Source organism: Hakea prostrata, chromosome 2, assembly GCF_041222555.1.
Source record: "Hakea prostrata isolate BN-2017 chromosome 2, UWA_Hpros_2, whole genome shotgun sequence".
NCBI classification, from domain to species: Eukaryota; Viridiplantae; Streptophyta; class Magnoliopsida; order Proteales; family Proteaceae; genus Hakea; species Hakea prostrata.
In genome coordinates this window covers 53891126-53904792 of record NC_142601.1, presented here as the reverse complement: position 1 = coordinate 53904792, position 13667 = coordinate 53891126, and positions in this window count along the sequence as shown.

Genomic DNA, 13667 nt, shown 5'->3' with positions numbered 1-13667 from the left:
ATCATTGAATGCATGATCTCGTTCGGCTACGTAAAAGAAAGCGATGTAGATTAGAAAACATTCACGGGTGATATTTCGTTGAATTTCATGATAAAATGAATAATTTGCCGATTTCTTGCCAATTTTAGGCAATATTTTACAGATATCATTTCGGTCTCATTTTTCATTTTGCCACCTAGTGACACAGTCAAATTTAATTTTAGCGATATTTTGTACCATGATGACCAACAACATAAAAAATATGAAAAACATCATAAATTGAGAATGAAAATTGATACAAAAAAGTCCCTAAAAAGATTGAAACTCCCTTTAGTAATACTAAATAAAAACTACAAATAAAAGCCATTGTTGAGAAGTCTTGGTGAAGTATATTTATTTTTTATTTTTTATTGGTGAGAAGGAGCACCTCTTAATGCTATCATGATTCCCTCCCAATTTTAAGTTGTTTACTCTCCGTTTTGCCATAGAGAAGAAACTCTTTTGATGTTAGTCCATTTGAAGAAAGCTCTCTAACACTTCTTCCATTTTTGGATGTCAATATTTGTCTCCTTAGATATTTAGTCATTTTTTTTGTCCTTTTCTCCCTCCTAATAGGAACCATTATCTAAAATTCCTTTTGTTATCAAATCTAGTGCATTCTAATAGGCCAACTCGTTCAACTGACTTTGCGTTCATATTGAGACTCTTATCTGTTGAGGATACATAGCACGTGCTATATTGTATTTGTACGGTCTATCTTGCATATGACCATTACTATAAATATCATATTGTAATTCTTTTTAATTAAGGGGACTCATATTTCTCAAATGGTATCATTTTTTGTTTCTCTAATAAGATTCAATTCCTAGGGCTTTTTCTTGATTCTTTCTTTTAAGGTTTTTCTTGACTTTTCTGCGTTTTTCACACCTCTGTATTCGAATGGTGTCTTCGAACTCTATTGTAGAACCCATGGCTTCATTGATTCCTCCAGTGCTTTCTCCGAATGTTGCTCATTCTCTTCCACTCAAATTCATTTGAACGAATTATTTGCTATGGCAGGCGCTCTCTTGAGAGGTCATGGTCTCGTCGATTTTGTTGACAACTCTGTCACTCAATCGGATTCTACTGATCAAGCTGCAGTTGCGGTATGGCAATGCCAAGATCAGCTCATTTTTCCTTGGCAACACGCCCTATGTATCCTCAACATTAATTATCTTCTTGGAGTAACTTGCATTATCGTTCGTCCAATTGTATGGGAAATGAATCATTGGCTACGATAACATTAACCTGATCACTTACCTTAAAGTCTTCTAAACAGTGTCTTGCTCCATTTTGGATCCGCCATAAAAAGGGGTTTTATCAATGGCGAAGAATATATTAACAAAAACAAAAACAATGTTAATACTATCAAATAATGCATAATTTTCATCTGGACCCCTGAGGTTTGGTCCATGTCATTTTTAGTCCAAATAAATTATCACTTTGCTTCTACCTCCCCGAAGTATCCAATAAGATCAATTAAGGACAATTCATAATTTCTATGACCAAAATACCCTTATATCTATTCTACCGTACGATTTACATCATGTCTTCACAATTAAATCTAACTGTATAAATCAAAAGAACAGGGGTATTTACATCAGATTTTATTCTGATAGAGCTTCATTAAAAAGAAAAGCAAGATTTCAATAAGTCCGTCTTCATCATTAATTCGTACAACAGTAACGATCTTCAGGTCTTCTCATCGAATAAGGCTATCTTGTGCCTTTCTTCTTCTCCTTCCTCCTCTTCTCTTCTCTGTTATTTTTCTTCCATTTATGTCTGTGTTTGTTTGATTTTCTAATATTTGATTCCTTCCATTTATTCATTGAATCTATTCACTCTTGCTTCTCTGAATTTCTTCTCCTTGGCAGTGGTGAGATCCCTCCTCTTACAAAACCTTTTGCACCCATCACGTAATTTGAGAGATCTGGGTTTGATTCGACTAAACTAATAAATAACGTTATTAGCTTTCTTGAGGATCTTCAAGAACCCTCTTGAAGAATGAGAAGAAAACAGGTAAAGAACGACTGAGAATGGAGCTGGAGCTAAAGAGGGAAAAATGGGAAAATGAGGAAAATTAATTAACAAGAACAATAAGACCAGTCGGAATTAGGGTTCATCTCACTGGAGACCAGCAGATGAGAGTGGAGGCCTGAAGCTGTACAAGAAGAATGAGGAACGATGAGTCTCTGAGACATATGCTGACACCACCAGATCTGCCAAGAGTGATGAGTTCTGGGTTTTGGCATGAGCAGGAAGTTAGTATTTATAGCTATAGAGACCACACGAGATGCCACACAGAACGCGGCTACCACTGCCAAGGAGAAGAAATCCAGTTTCGTAGAATGAGGGATCTCTCCGCTGCCAAGGAGAAGAAATTCAGGGAAGCAAGATTGAATAGATTCAATGAATAAATGGAAAGAATCAAATATTAAAAAAATCAGACAAAAACACAGACATATTATGGAAGAAAAATAAGTGACGAGAGAAGAGGAGGAAGAAGAAGAAGGCACAAGATAGTCTTATTCGTACGATGAGAAGACCTGAGGATCGTGACCGTTGAAAAGAAAGAATTTGCATAGTACGAATTAATGAAGAAGACAGGTATTTTAATTTTCACCGTTAAAATAGATATAAGGGTATTTTGGTCATAAAAATTATAATTTGTCCTTAGTTGATCTTATTGGATACCTCAGGGGAGGCAGATGCAAAGTGTCAATTTATTTGGACTAAAAATGACATGGACCAAACCTCAGGGGGTCCAGATGAAAATTACCCTATTATTAAACAAATATTTTCAAACCATTCTCAACTAAATTCTTAATGAAAAATTACATCACAAGTCGAATTAAATGATTCAAAAAGAACATTGGTAACGCAAAATATAATAGGGTTACAAGCATGATGTCACTTCACTTATTGCATATAATGGAACAACTATGAAGTACTATGGGATAATAAATTTTAGAGCAAATTGCACGGACACCCTAAAATGAAGGCCTAAAAGCAGTGACACCCCAATTTATGTTTGAAAAAAGATATTTTACCGCTAAAATGGTTAGTTGTACATTAGAAAGACTATTATACCCTCATGTATGCAATGACACTTGTCAACCTTACGGCTAAAATAGAAACTGAGAAACTGGAGAAGACTCTGTTAGCTTCTTCACTCAGACTTGCAACAGCCATATCAACCCTTGCAGCCTTCCGCAAAGCCGGTTCCGTCGGCATGTAACCAAAGTGCTAGTAGAGACAGTTCAAATGCTCGACAAGATTCAAATACCCTTTTACAACCAAAATCTAAAATAGAAAGACCATTGTACCCAATCATATTTTCTTTCCAAGAAACTCATGGGTGGTATACTGCAATGAATCTCATCTGATCTACCATTTGAAATCCTCCTCTCTTTCTATCTCTCTTCTTCATGCACAAATGAAAAACTGAAACTGAAAAAAAAAATGAAAAAAAAAAAAAAAGAAGAAACAAGCAAGGCATGAGTCCAGAGCTTCAAATTTGAGCTGTCAGGAACTCTAGAATTTAAAGAAACTAACAATCTCTCTAAGTATACCTGAAACCAAAGCAAAAAACAGAGGAGGGTGTCAAAAAATATTATCTCTGCAAACGTTTTTTCAATTTTGAAGTTCCTAATTGCTCAAACTTTGAATGAAATCTTTTATTGATTTCAAGTCATTCGAGTTTGAGACGTCAAGGACAACGATTAATCTCCATCACACAAAAATAAGAATCTCAAGGAGGAATAAAGAAGAAGAAACAGGAAAGTGTGAATAATCGAAAATCGGAAGTTCAACAAATTTGGTCTCATCCAGTAGTATCAATTGGATTTACAATACAATATTTTTCTTTTACAATATGATTTGGATTTTCAAACAGTAAACGAACCATATTTTACAGCTCGTCTCAAGTGGAACAAGATCAGCTCGTCTTATGTGGAACAAGATCGTCGTCGTCAGCCATCAAGCTCCATAACAAATCTGCCAGGGGATGCATTCCTTCAGCCATAGGCAAAACGTATTATGTGATAATAGCCGAAACATATTATCACAGAAGAAAAGACAGGAATGAATTTTTAACCCGAACAAATGTAACTTTATATTAGTTAGTCTGAAAACCGTCATTATAAATTAACTTTATTTAGCTATGGTTTTGATTTTCAATTTAGATTTTTAGAAGACGAACGGAGAGGTAAAAATACATCGCAGGTAGGGTAGGTATAATAGTATAATCTCTTATACAATTAGGGGTAATTTTGAAAGTAAAATAATTTAAACAATGATTTAACTTTTTTTTTCCCTCAGATTTTGGTAAGAGCATTTTTTGAATTAAAGAAAAGTAAATACTAGGTTAACGGTTTCACTAACATAATGGACTAATGTGTTTAGGGCATGTTTGGTTACTTGAGTATGGAGATTTCAAAAATCTAGAGATTTCAAATCTATGGAGTCATGGTTCATAAAATTAACTATCTCGTTAGCTTGAATCTTTGTTTGAATCTTTGGAATGAAATCTATAGATTCATCATGAAAAAGCATCTATGGAGTCATGATTCAAATGATTAACACTTTTATAATAGAGGTGAAGGCATCAATCTATAGATTCATGTTTTTAATGTAAAAAGGTGAATCCCTAGATTTCATGAATCTAGGGATTCATACAATCAAATGAGTATAAATCTCTCATTTGTGAATCCAGAGATTTAAATAGAGCCTTAATGAATTGGGGTATCTGTGTTTTTCAAACATAAAGTGGGGTGTCAATGCTTTAAAGCTTTCATTTTGAAGTGTCGGTGCAATTTGCTGTAAATTTTACCTTAACAGATCTTTTTTGGTAAAAATTTACCTTTTAACACTTCCATTCCAACAAAACCCCACCACATGATAAAAGAGTGGTAATTCGTTTGGTTCTGGCAATTCATTTTGGCTTTGATATGGTCTCATAAAGAAATAGTATCATCTGAAGTCCAATTCAAGAATTGGGTCAATTATGAAATTAGATTCAAATTTGACACTGTTTGGTTTTGCTAGGGTTCCAACTCAATGATGTGATATGACTTTAGTTTAATTCTGTTGCTTGGCTTTTGGCTTTAACACCCTAATAGCATCTACCAATTTATTGCTAAAAGTCATATTAAGGAAAGTGAAAACATACCATAAAAAGATTCGCACAATTACACAAACAAGTATTTCTATTCATATGCTTACCGATTTAGTTTTCTCCAATATCTTAGCGTTTGAATTTGATAGTTCATAATCATCATTTTGATTAATATTGTAACAACATACATTTTAGAGTTCAAGAATGTTGCAATGTTTTCTTATAACCATCTTTAAAGCCAACAATGCATGTATTGTTTGCATTCATAACAAAGGCATGCCTTTTATTTTAGCAACTACACATTTGCCTGGTTGCTTTGGATGGGCCTAACATGGTAAGCTTCTCAAAAGCTTGAAACCACTAAATGAAGGAAACCAGATCAAATGATATCCATGTTGATTTTGCTGTTATAGTCATGTCTTATTAACAGAAAAATCAACATGGATATCAATCTAACTTAACATGAAAGTAAAGCATTATTAACAAACAAGAGACTATTAGGACAACTAATAAGACACTCTAAACAAAACAGATAAGAAGATGAAGGTCATCAATGGTTTCAGAAAAATAGGGTCTTGGAATTCAAGTTATAGTTGAAACTTAGGCTTTTAGAAAATGACAATTGGTCTCTCTTCTTCTTCGCGAGGTTAGAAAATGACTCCATAACTTTGCAGATTAGCCTTCAGATTCGGGGAGGTCTTGAGTTAGTAAAGCGGTTAAAGGTCCAACCTCCACGGGAGGTCTTGGGTTCAGAGAGTTCGACACAAACAAATGAAGAGATCTAGAAACTCGAGTTGGAGAAACCAAACAAATGAAGAGATCTGCTTTAGAATCAGTGGAAGGGAAGAGTGGTGAACTTCTGAAATTGCTTTTCTTGAAGAGAAATTGGGTTTGTTAATGAAGATCTCACTTGGGCAACAGAAAAAGGATTTTGAAGAATTAGAGCAGCATCGTGAGACAGCTAACTGAGCTAAGCAAGAGGCATTGGAAATTGCACACATGGTTGAATCTCTGAAATTGAGCTTGAAACTGTGACGGAGGAGAAAATGCAAGCTCTAAAGAATGAGAAACTTGCAGAAAAGATAAGTAGAAGAATAAGAAAACAGAAAGCTTAGGTTCAGCATTACACGAGGTTTCTGCAGAGGCAAGTGAAGCCAAAGAGAAGCTTTCATCCAATGAAGCAAACGAGAAGAATATTTGAGATTCGTTGTTTAAGAAGCAAACGGGAAGAAGATGAAGAACAGAAAGCGCAGTGGGAAACCAAGACGGAGGTTGAAGAAGATGCGTTTTTTTTTTTTTTTTTTTCCTATTAAATGAATGAAAGACGTCATAAGGAATAGAGGGCATTTTGGAGTTTTAACAATAAAATTAATAAAGAATAATTTAGGATTTTATGGATAATTGAGGATAATCTGGGTTTTTACAAAATAGATAGTTTAGGATTTAGAATAATTTAGGATTTTATGGGTAATTGAGGATAATCTGGGTTTATACTCAAAGGGTAGTTTAGGATTTTAATAAAATATTAAATTTTAGAAAAAGTTAACATAAGGGAGTTATTTTGATACTTTTGTTGGCTAAGTGGAGGTAAATAATATTATTCAACTAAAAAAGGGTTCAAGTGTTATTTGGTCAATTAAAAGGGGAGTTAAGTGATTCTTACCTTACAAAAAACGAATATGAGAATCTATTCTTGGTCAAAAATGATTTGATCATTTTTGCCTAGAATTTGTTATAGAATGAAAAATAAGTCTTAGTATGTCAAAATGACAAACGAAATTTTCCATTTCTTACCTTCAACCTTAAGTACTCCCAAGTTTCAAAAATAAGTCTTGTTTTCACTTTTATTATACTTGTATTTATTTTCTTTTTACTCATTCGATCAGTCCATTCAGTTAATGAAAAGTTATTTGACTTCACAGTGTAAAGTTCTCAATGTTCGAAATGTCGACCCATATCGCCGAAAGTCGACCGACTTTTGGTAGGGTTTCGATGAAAAATCGAACCCCTGTTTCGAAGGGGTATTTCAGGTCATTTTGACCTGAAATTTGACGTGTAACCTAATTTGAGGCCAATAAACACATTGGGAGTGTTATTTTGACCTAAAACATCACCTAACCTAAAGTTTATAATTGGCACATGTCCGGCTATATGCGGGCAAAACTGGAAGTTTGGAAAATTCATATAAACTAATGTAAATATGCAAAGAGAACACAAATACACTAACACAATTAGTAAAGAGATGTACTAAAGTTTACAATTCATTATACAATTATGTTGAGTATGGCTCATGCTTCACATATTGTTGCCGACGGACACGGGGGTCCCGCTCCCCGGTGAGCGGGCGGGCGGGGTGTGTGGGGCAGCGCCCCGGAGCTTTTAGAGGCCCTATATCACCTTGGCAAAAAACGAATGAAAAATCGGCAAAAAACAAACGAAATACAGTTATATATGGCAAATTTAGCGATATATCGCGACACAGGGCGATATATCGCCGACATATGGTAAATGTCGTGTCACTGGGGGGAGTCGTGTCGCCCCCCAGCGACAGGGCGATATATCGCCGACACAGTGAACCTTGGAAGTTCCCCTTTCTTGTTTGTTCCATTGGATCTTGGAGTCATCTCATCTAAATCTCTGTGTTTGAGTTTCAGTTCATGACCTCTTGGATCCAAAGTGTTGCAATGTAAGGCATATCGATGTTTCACTTTGTTGATTGATCTGTGTTCTTTAGATCAATCAGGCTGCAGTTGCTTAGATTTGGGTTGGTGCTTAGTCTATCTTCTAGATCTGCATTCTTGTTCTACTCAAATAGGCGTGTAGATACTTCTATACTCTCCTCCACTTTAAAACCCATGTCGATCTGTCTCAATAGAGAGATGTCCGACCAAAGGAGAAGCCATGAATAGAGTTTGAGAAGTCTTCAGCAAGCGAGGCCATGAATGGCGATGTGAGAAAAATCTATAGGGCGTTTGAAGGCAATGCAGAAAAATGACAGGTTTCATAAGAAGATTGTGTATTGACTATTATATCTTCGATATGTACTTAGGATTTTAAATGACTTGCGCATAATGAAATTTTGACCCAAAATTCATAGCAGACTTTAGTCTATTATGGATTTTTGAGATTATTTTATTCTTTTAAATAAAAATAAGATCCAAAATGGATACCAACCAATGTCTGAAATTTCCCCCCATGTTTGGGTTTCGGTGGTTGGGGAAACCTCCAAGACCTTGACATGTTGGCAAAATTTCGTTGACATTTGCAAAAATTTCGGTCAAATTTCACCCCTAGTTTCAAGGTGTATTTTAGGTAATTTTGGATCAAAATTTAGTGCCTAGCCTAATTTTTTTTTTTTTTAGAAGAAGTAGATGATAATATTAATAAAAGAAAAGACTATACATGAGATTACATACGGTAATAAGTTCTGCCAGAGGCGTCACTATAAACAAGCTCAGCCAACCTAGGCGGAAGAAGGTTATAGTCAAAGACCACTTCCTTCAGCACGGAAAGAAATCTAGCAAAAAAATCAGCACAGGTATTAACCTCCCGAAAATTATGTTGAAATAAATACCCTTGAAATTGCGACGCCATCACTCTAATGTCTTCCACAATGTCTACCACCTTCCATGGGATTGAGGACTTTTTCAACACCATTGTTGTAGCTGAGTCTGAACATATAATCACACGGGGAACGTGAAGCTATATAGCATGTAATAGCCCCTTTCTAACTAGTAAATTATTATGATTGTGCATTCCTAACTAGTGGAGTAGATTAGAAAACATTCTACATTTCTACTATGATTCTCTATATCATTACCTTCATTACATTATCTTCATACATCATCCATTCATATCTATTGAGATTCACCAATCACCACTTTCATCGCATTATCTTTCCACCTCATCTTTTCATATCTACCAAGATCCTCTAATCACTACCCTCATCATATAATTCTCTTCCCAATTCACTTTTTTTATCTTGTATTATTTTGTAATATTGTGTAAATTATTATTATTGTACATTCTTAATTAGTAGGAGTAATATTGCTGAATTTATTGCAATAAAATGAATAATTGGCCAATTTTTTACCGACTTTTCGATCTCCTTTTTTTCATTTTGCCACCTAGCAACACAGCGAAATCGAGTTTAAGTGATATTTTGCCAATATTTTGTACAATGAGACCAACCACATAAAAAAATATAAATAAAGAAAAAATATCCGAAATTAAGAATGAGAATTGATACTAAAAAGTCCCTTAAAAAGATTGAAACACTTCCTTTATTAATACTAAATAAAAACACTTCCTTATATCTGATCAAGTTCCTGTAAATTTGATTTTGGAGAAAATGGAGGACTCCCAAGTAAGAAAATATTCCAAGCATTCAAGTTTTGCCATATATGATAAATTCTTTTGATGAGTCTCTTTGAAGAGTGCTCTCTAATACTTCTTCCATTTTTGGATCTCAAATGGTTGTTTCCTTAGATATTTAGTCATTTTTTTTTGTCCTTTTCCCGGTCCCAGTCGGGTAAGAACCTTAATCTGAAGTTCTATTTGTTATTAAATCTACTGCATTGCATTAAGGCCAACTCGTTCAACCGACTTTGCGGACTGTACAGGTTCATATTGAGACTCGTATCTTCTTGGAATAACTTGCATTATCATTTGCCCAACCGTATGGGAAATTAATCATTGGCTATGACAAGAGTAACCTGATCACTTACCTCAAGGTCTTCTAAATAGTGTCTTGATCCATTTCGGACCCACCATACATAAGGGTTTTATCGGCCATTAAAAATCTAAATAAAAACAAAAACAATGTTAATACTATCAAATAATCCATATTAAACATGTATTTTCAAACCACTCTCAACTAAAAGCTTAATTAAAAATGACATGAAAAGTCGAATTAAATGTTTCAAAAGAACATTAGCTTGGCTAAAACACAAAATATAATAAGGTTACAAGCATGATCCCACTTCACTAGATGCAATATAATGGGACAACTATGAAGTACTATGGGATAATAAATTTTATCTTAACAGTTCTTTTTTGATAAAAATTTACCTTTTAACATTTTCATTCCAAGAAAACCCCACCGCATGAATAAGGGTGGCAATTCGTTCGGTTCTGATCATTCATTTTGGTTTTGATATGGTCTCATAAGGAAATAATATCATGTAAGTCCAAGAATTAGTCTATTATGAAATTAGATTGAAATTTGGAACTCCTTGGTTTTTCTATGGTTCCAACTCAATGATCTTATATGACTCAGCCATAATAGGAGAGACTTTAGCATTACGGTCAGCTATGATGGAGGCTTTGGGTATCGGTATGGACAAGGTTATTTTCCAATCAGACTGTGCAACTCTCATCAGATACTTACACCAGCCAATTACACCTATTCCCCAGGATTTGGATCCCATCATCCAGGACATACATAACTTAAGAATCCTTTTCTCTGAGGTCAAATTTGATGTAATTACCTAGGTCATGCAATGTAATTGCTCATGTCCTAGCTCAGAAGGCAACGTCGATTACAGGCTCGACGGTTTGGCCACTCTCCACTCCTTGGTTGTCTTCCTCAACCTTGACTTCTGCCCCTCATTAATGGAACTTTTTACCAAAAAAAAAAGTTTAATTATGTTGCTTGGCTTTAAAAACCTAATAAAATCTACCAATTCACTGCTAAAAGTCATATTAATGAAAGTGAAAACAATAATAATAACATAAAAAGACTCACAAACAAGCATTTCTAGGCCATTCTCAAGTAAAATTTTAATAACAAATTGATATGATTTTTTTATTGTGATAAGCAATAAGTTGGTTGTCTATATACATATATACATAAATGCCAAAAAATTTGGCAACAAGCAAGTCTTTTGAGTATATTATATGGTGTCTTCAACTTGTTGAGTCTGGATGGTCAATTTAATGCAAAATAAAATTTAGTTCTCAAAAGAAAAAATCTTGTCAACATGAACAGCCCCTTAAAAAGTTCAAAGTTAAATATCGGGTTGCTTAAACATCTCCAGAAAAGAAGGCGAGGCCTCCACATCGTTTGTTGGCTATGAATCAAATGAGATAGACATTGATGACTTTTGGGACTTATTATAGTGTGAGATGATTCCTAATCCTAATACAAAATCCTCATCAGCTGAGATTAGCTTCAAATTTCAAGCAACTAAAATTATAAAAACTTGACAAGAATGACTTCTTACCAAATGAAGATGGTGATTCAAATACACCGGTCTCTGTTGATAGTTGTTCGGCATATTCCATTGTAAATTATTGGCTTCTCTTTCATGCTAGAGGTTTAAAATATTAAAGAAAGATTCTGCAAGCCCAAAGGAAGTTTTGAGCACACTTAATGAAAAATCCACGCCACGAATAGAAAGTAAAGAATATCAAATAATTGTCTAATAATAATATTATTTAAAAAAAAAAAAAAAAAAAAAAAAAACAATGTCATTGAGGAACTGAGGAATGGATTAGTGTAGTTATATATCAATATTCCAATACTTATCAATTCTTTATCTTTGAACCATAAACTATAGCATTTGAAAAACTAAATTTGAAAAGGTTGACAAACGTAAATTTACCGAATTAGTTTTCTCCAATATCTTAGTGTTTGAATTTGATAGGTCATAATTATTATTTTGATTCATATTATATCAAACAGACATTTAGAGTTCAAGAAGGTTGCAATGTTTTCTTATAACCATCTTTCAAGCCCACAATGCATGTATTGTTTGCATTCATAACAATGGCATGCCTTTTAGCAGCTACACATTTGCCTGGTTGCTTTGGATGGGCCTAACATGATAAACTTTGCTTAGATTGAAAATTTTGTCGGAATTTTGATATTGGCCTTTAAAATTCAATGGTCGAAATTAAATTTTGATAGAGATTTTAGATTTGACGGTCCAAAATCTCGCTTGACGTTAATACATATGACCCAAGCAAAATTACAAAAATACTGAAAAAAAACAACACAAGATTTCCAAATAGTTACATACACACAACCAGTCAATTCAAAGAATTCAAATTCTCAAGGCATATGTTGGAAAGAGGTCATCTGAATGCATCTAGGCCCTCAAATGAAACCTTGAGCATTTCACAAGGTCAAGGTTTGTCATTCCCATGACATGGTTTGCAAATGATTTGTCGGTTAACTATCATGCATCAAATCCTCTATGGCATCAAGACCTATGCTTCCTGTGCTTCGACCGTTGAGATGTTGCCATGTTCATATTTTAAATCATAACCATTGATTTGCATATATAATATATAATCAAGTGATTTATTTGAATAAATTAAATCGTGGTTTAATTAATTTTTATTCAAACAAAACCGGGTGAAACCGTGAAATGATTAGCTTTTCTCTTTTGGGTAAGATATTGAAAACTCATTGCCAAGAAGAGCTGCATTTCAATTTACAAAGATGCAAAAACCATGTAGTGGACAACATCCACTCCTTTCAGATTTTGACCAATCAATTAATTCTTGACAAGTAAATGACCAGGTAAAAGTGAGGTTTTCGACAGATAATGAGAATTAAGGTGTGGGATCCAATGGTCACTATAGATTCTAGTTGATAAATCATTTCCAATGCTCCTTTTTGCCCCCTTTTTAATACATCCCTCCCCACTATTATGTTTTTCCAATCTTAGGAGGACTTTATTGGAGAGCCTCAGTGAAAGGGCTAGCCTTGACATCAAATTTGCCATTGAATTAGCAAATCTTGGAACGGTCATCATGGTTTAAGCCAATGAACCAGAGTAGATCATTTGGACCAAGCAAATGGTTCAAATTCAGCCCAAGATGATTCATTTAGTACTTCTCAGACTTGGTACTTCTCGAAAGAAATACCAGCTAAGAAGCTGCAAAGAAGTCCATGCAGTGACACACAATTATCCTCATGCGACTTCTCGGCAAAAGTATTGCAGATAAGAGATTCGGCGTATCTTTATCCATAAGTTAATCATAGCATTTAATTCAGCATTGAATGCTCCACAAATCATTAAATACTCATTGCTGGTGAGGAAGCTTCTCATTCGTTCAAAGCCTGCCTCGAGTACTGCATCAACACTTTTTGTCCCCCAAACTGTGAGCTGGTGTCACATTAAGATCAACTTGATGCTAACCGCTTGATTCACCAATAGGATATTCAGCTGTCGTGAAGATCACACAGTTTAGCTTGCTGGAACAAGCCTCTCCAAAAGTCAACCCCACCCTTCATCCAAGCCATGCTCATCTAAGGGCTATAAAGCATCCACTATCAATTTAGGTACGAACCAGTTATATAAACCATCACTATGCATGAACAAAGATAAGACTTGAATACTCAAGCCATTTCTCTCCTGCATTGACTCTTGAAGAACATTCTCTTCTTCATCACCTTGAACATTTATTCTTCAAGGGGAGTCTCTGATTCTCTTAGGTGAACTAACTTAATTATTGGAGATGGCATCCCATCCTCAGAGGCGGTCCACTTTTACCATTATTTTGGTCTAGGAACAAACCAAGG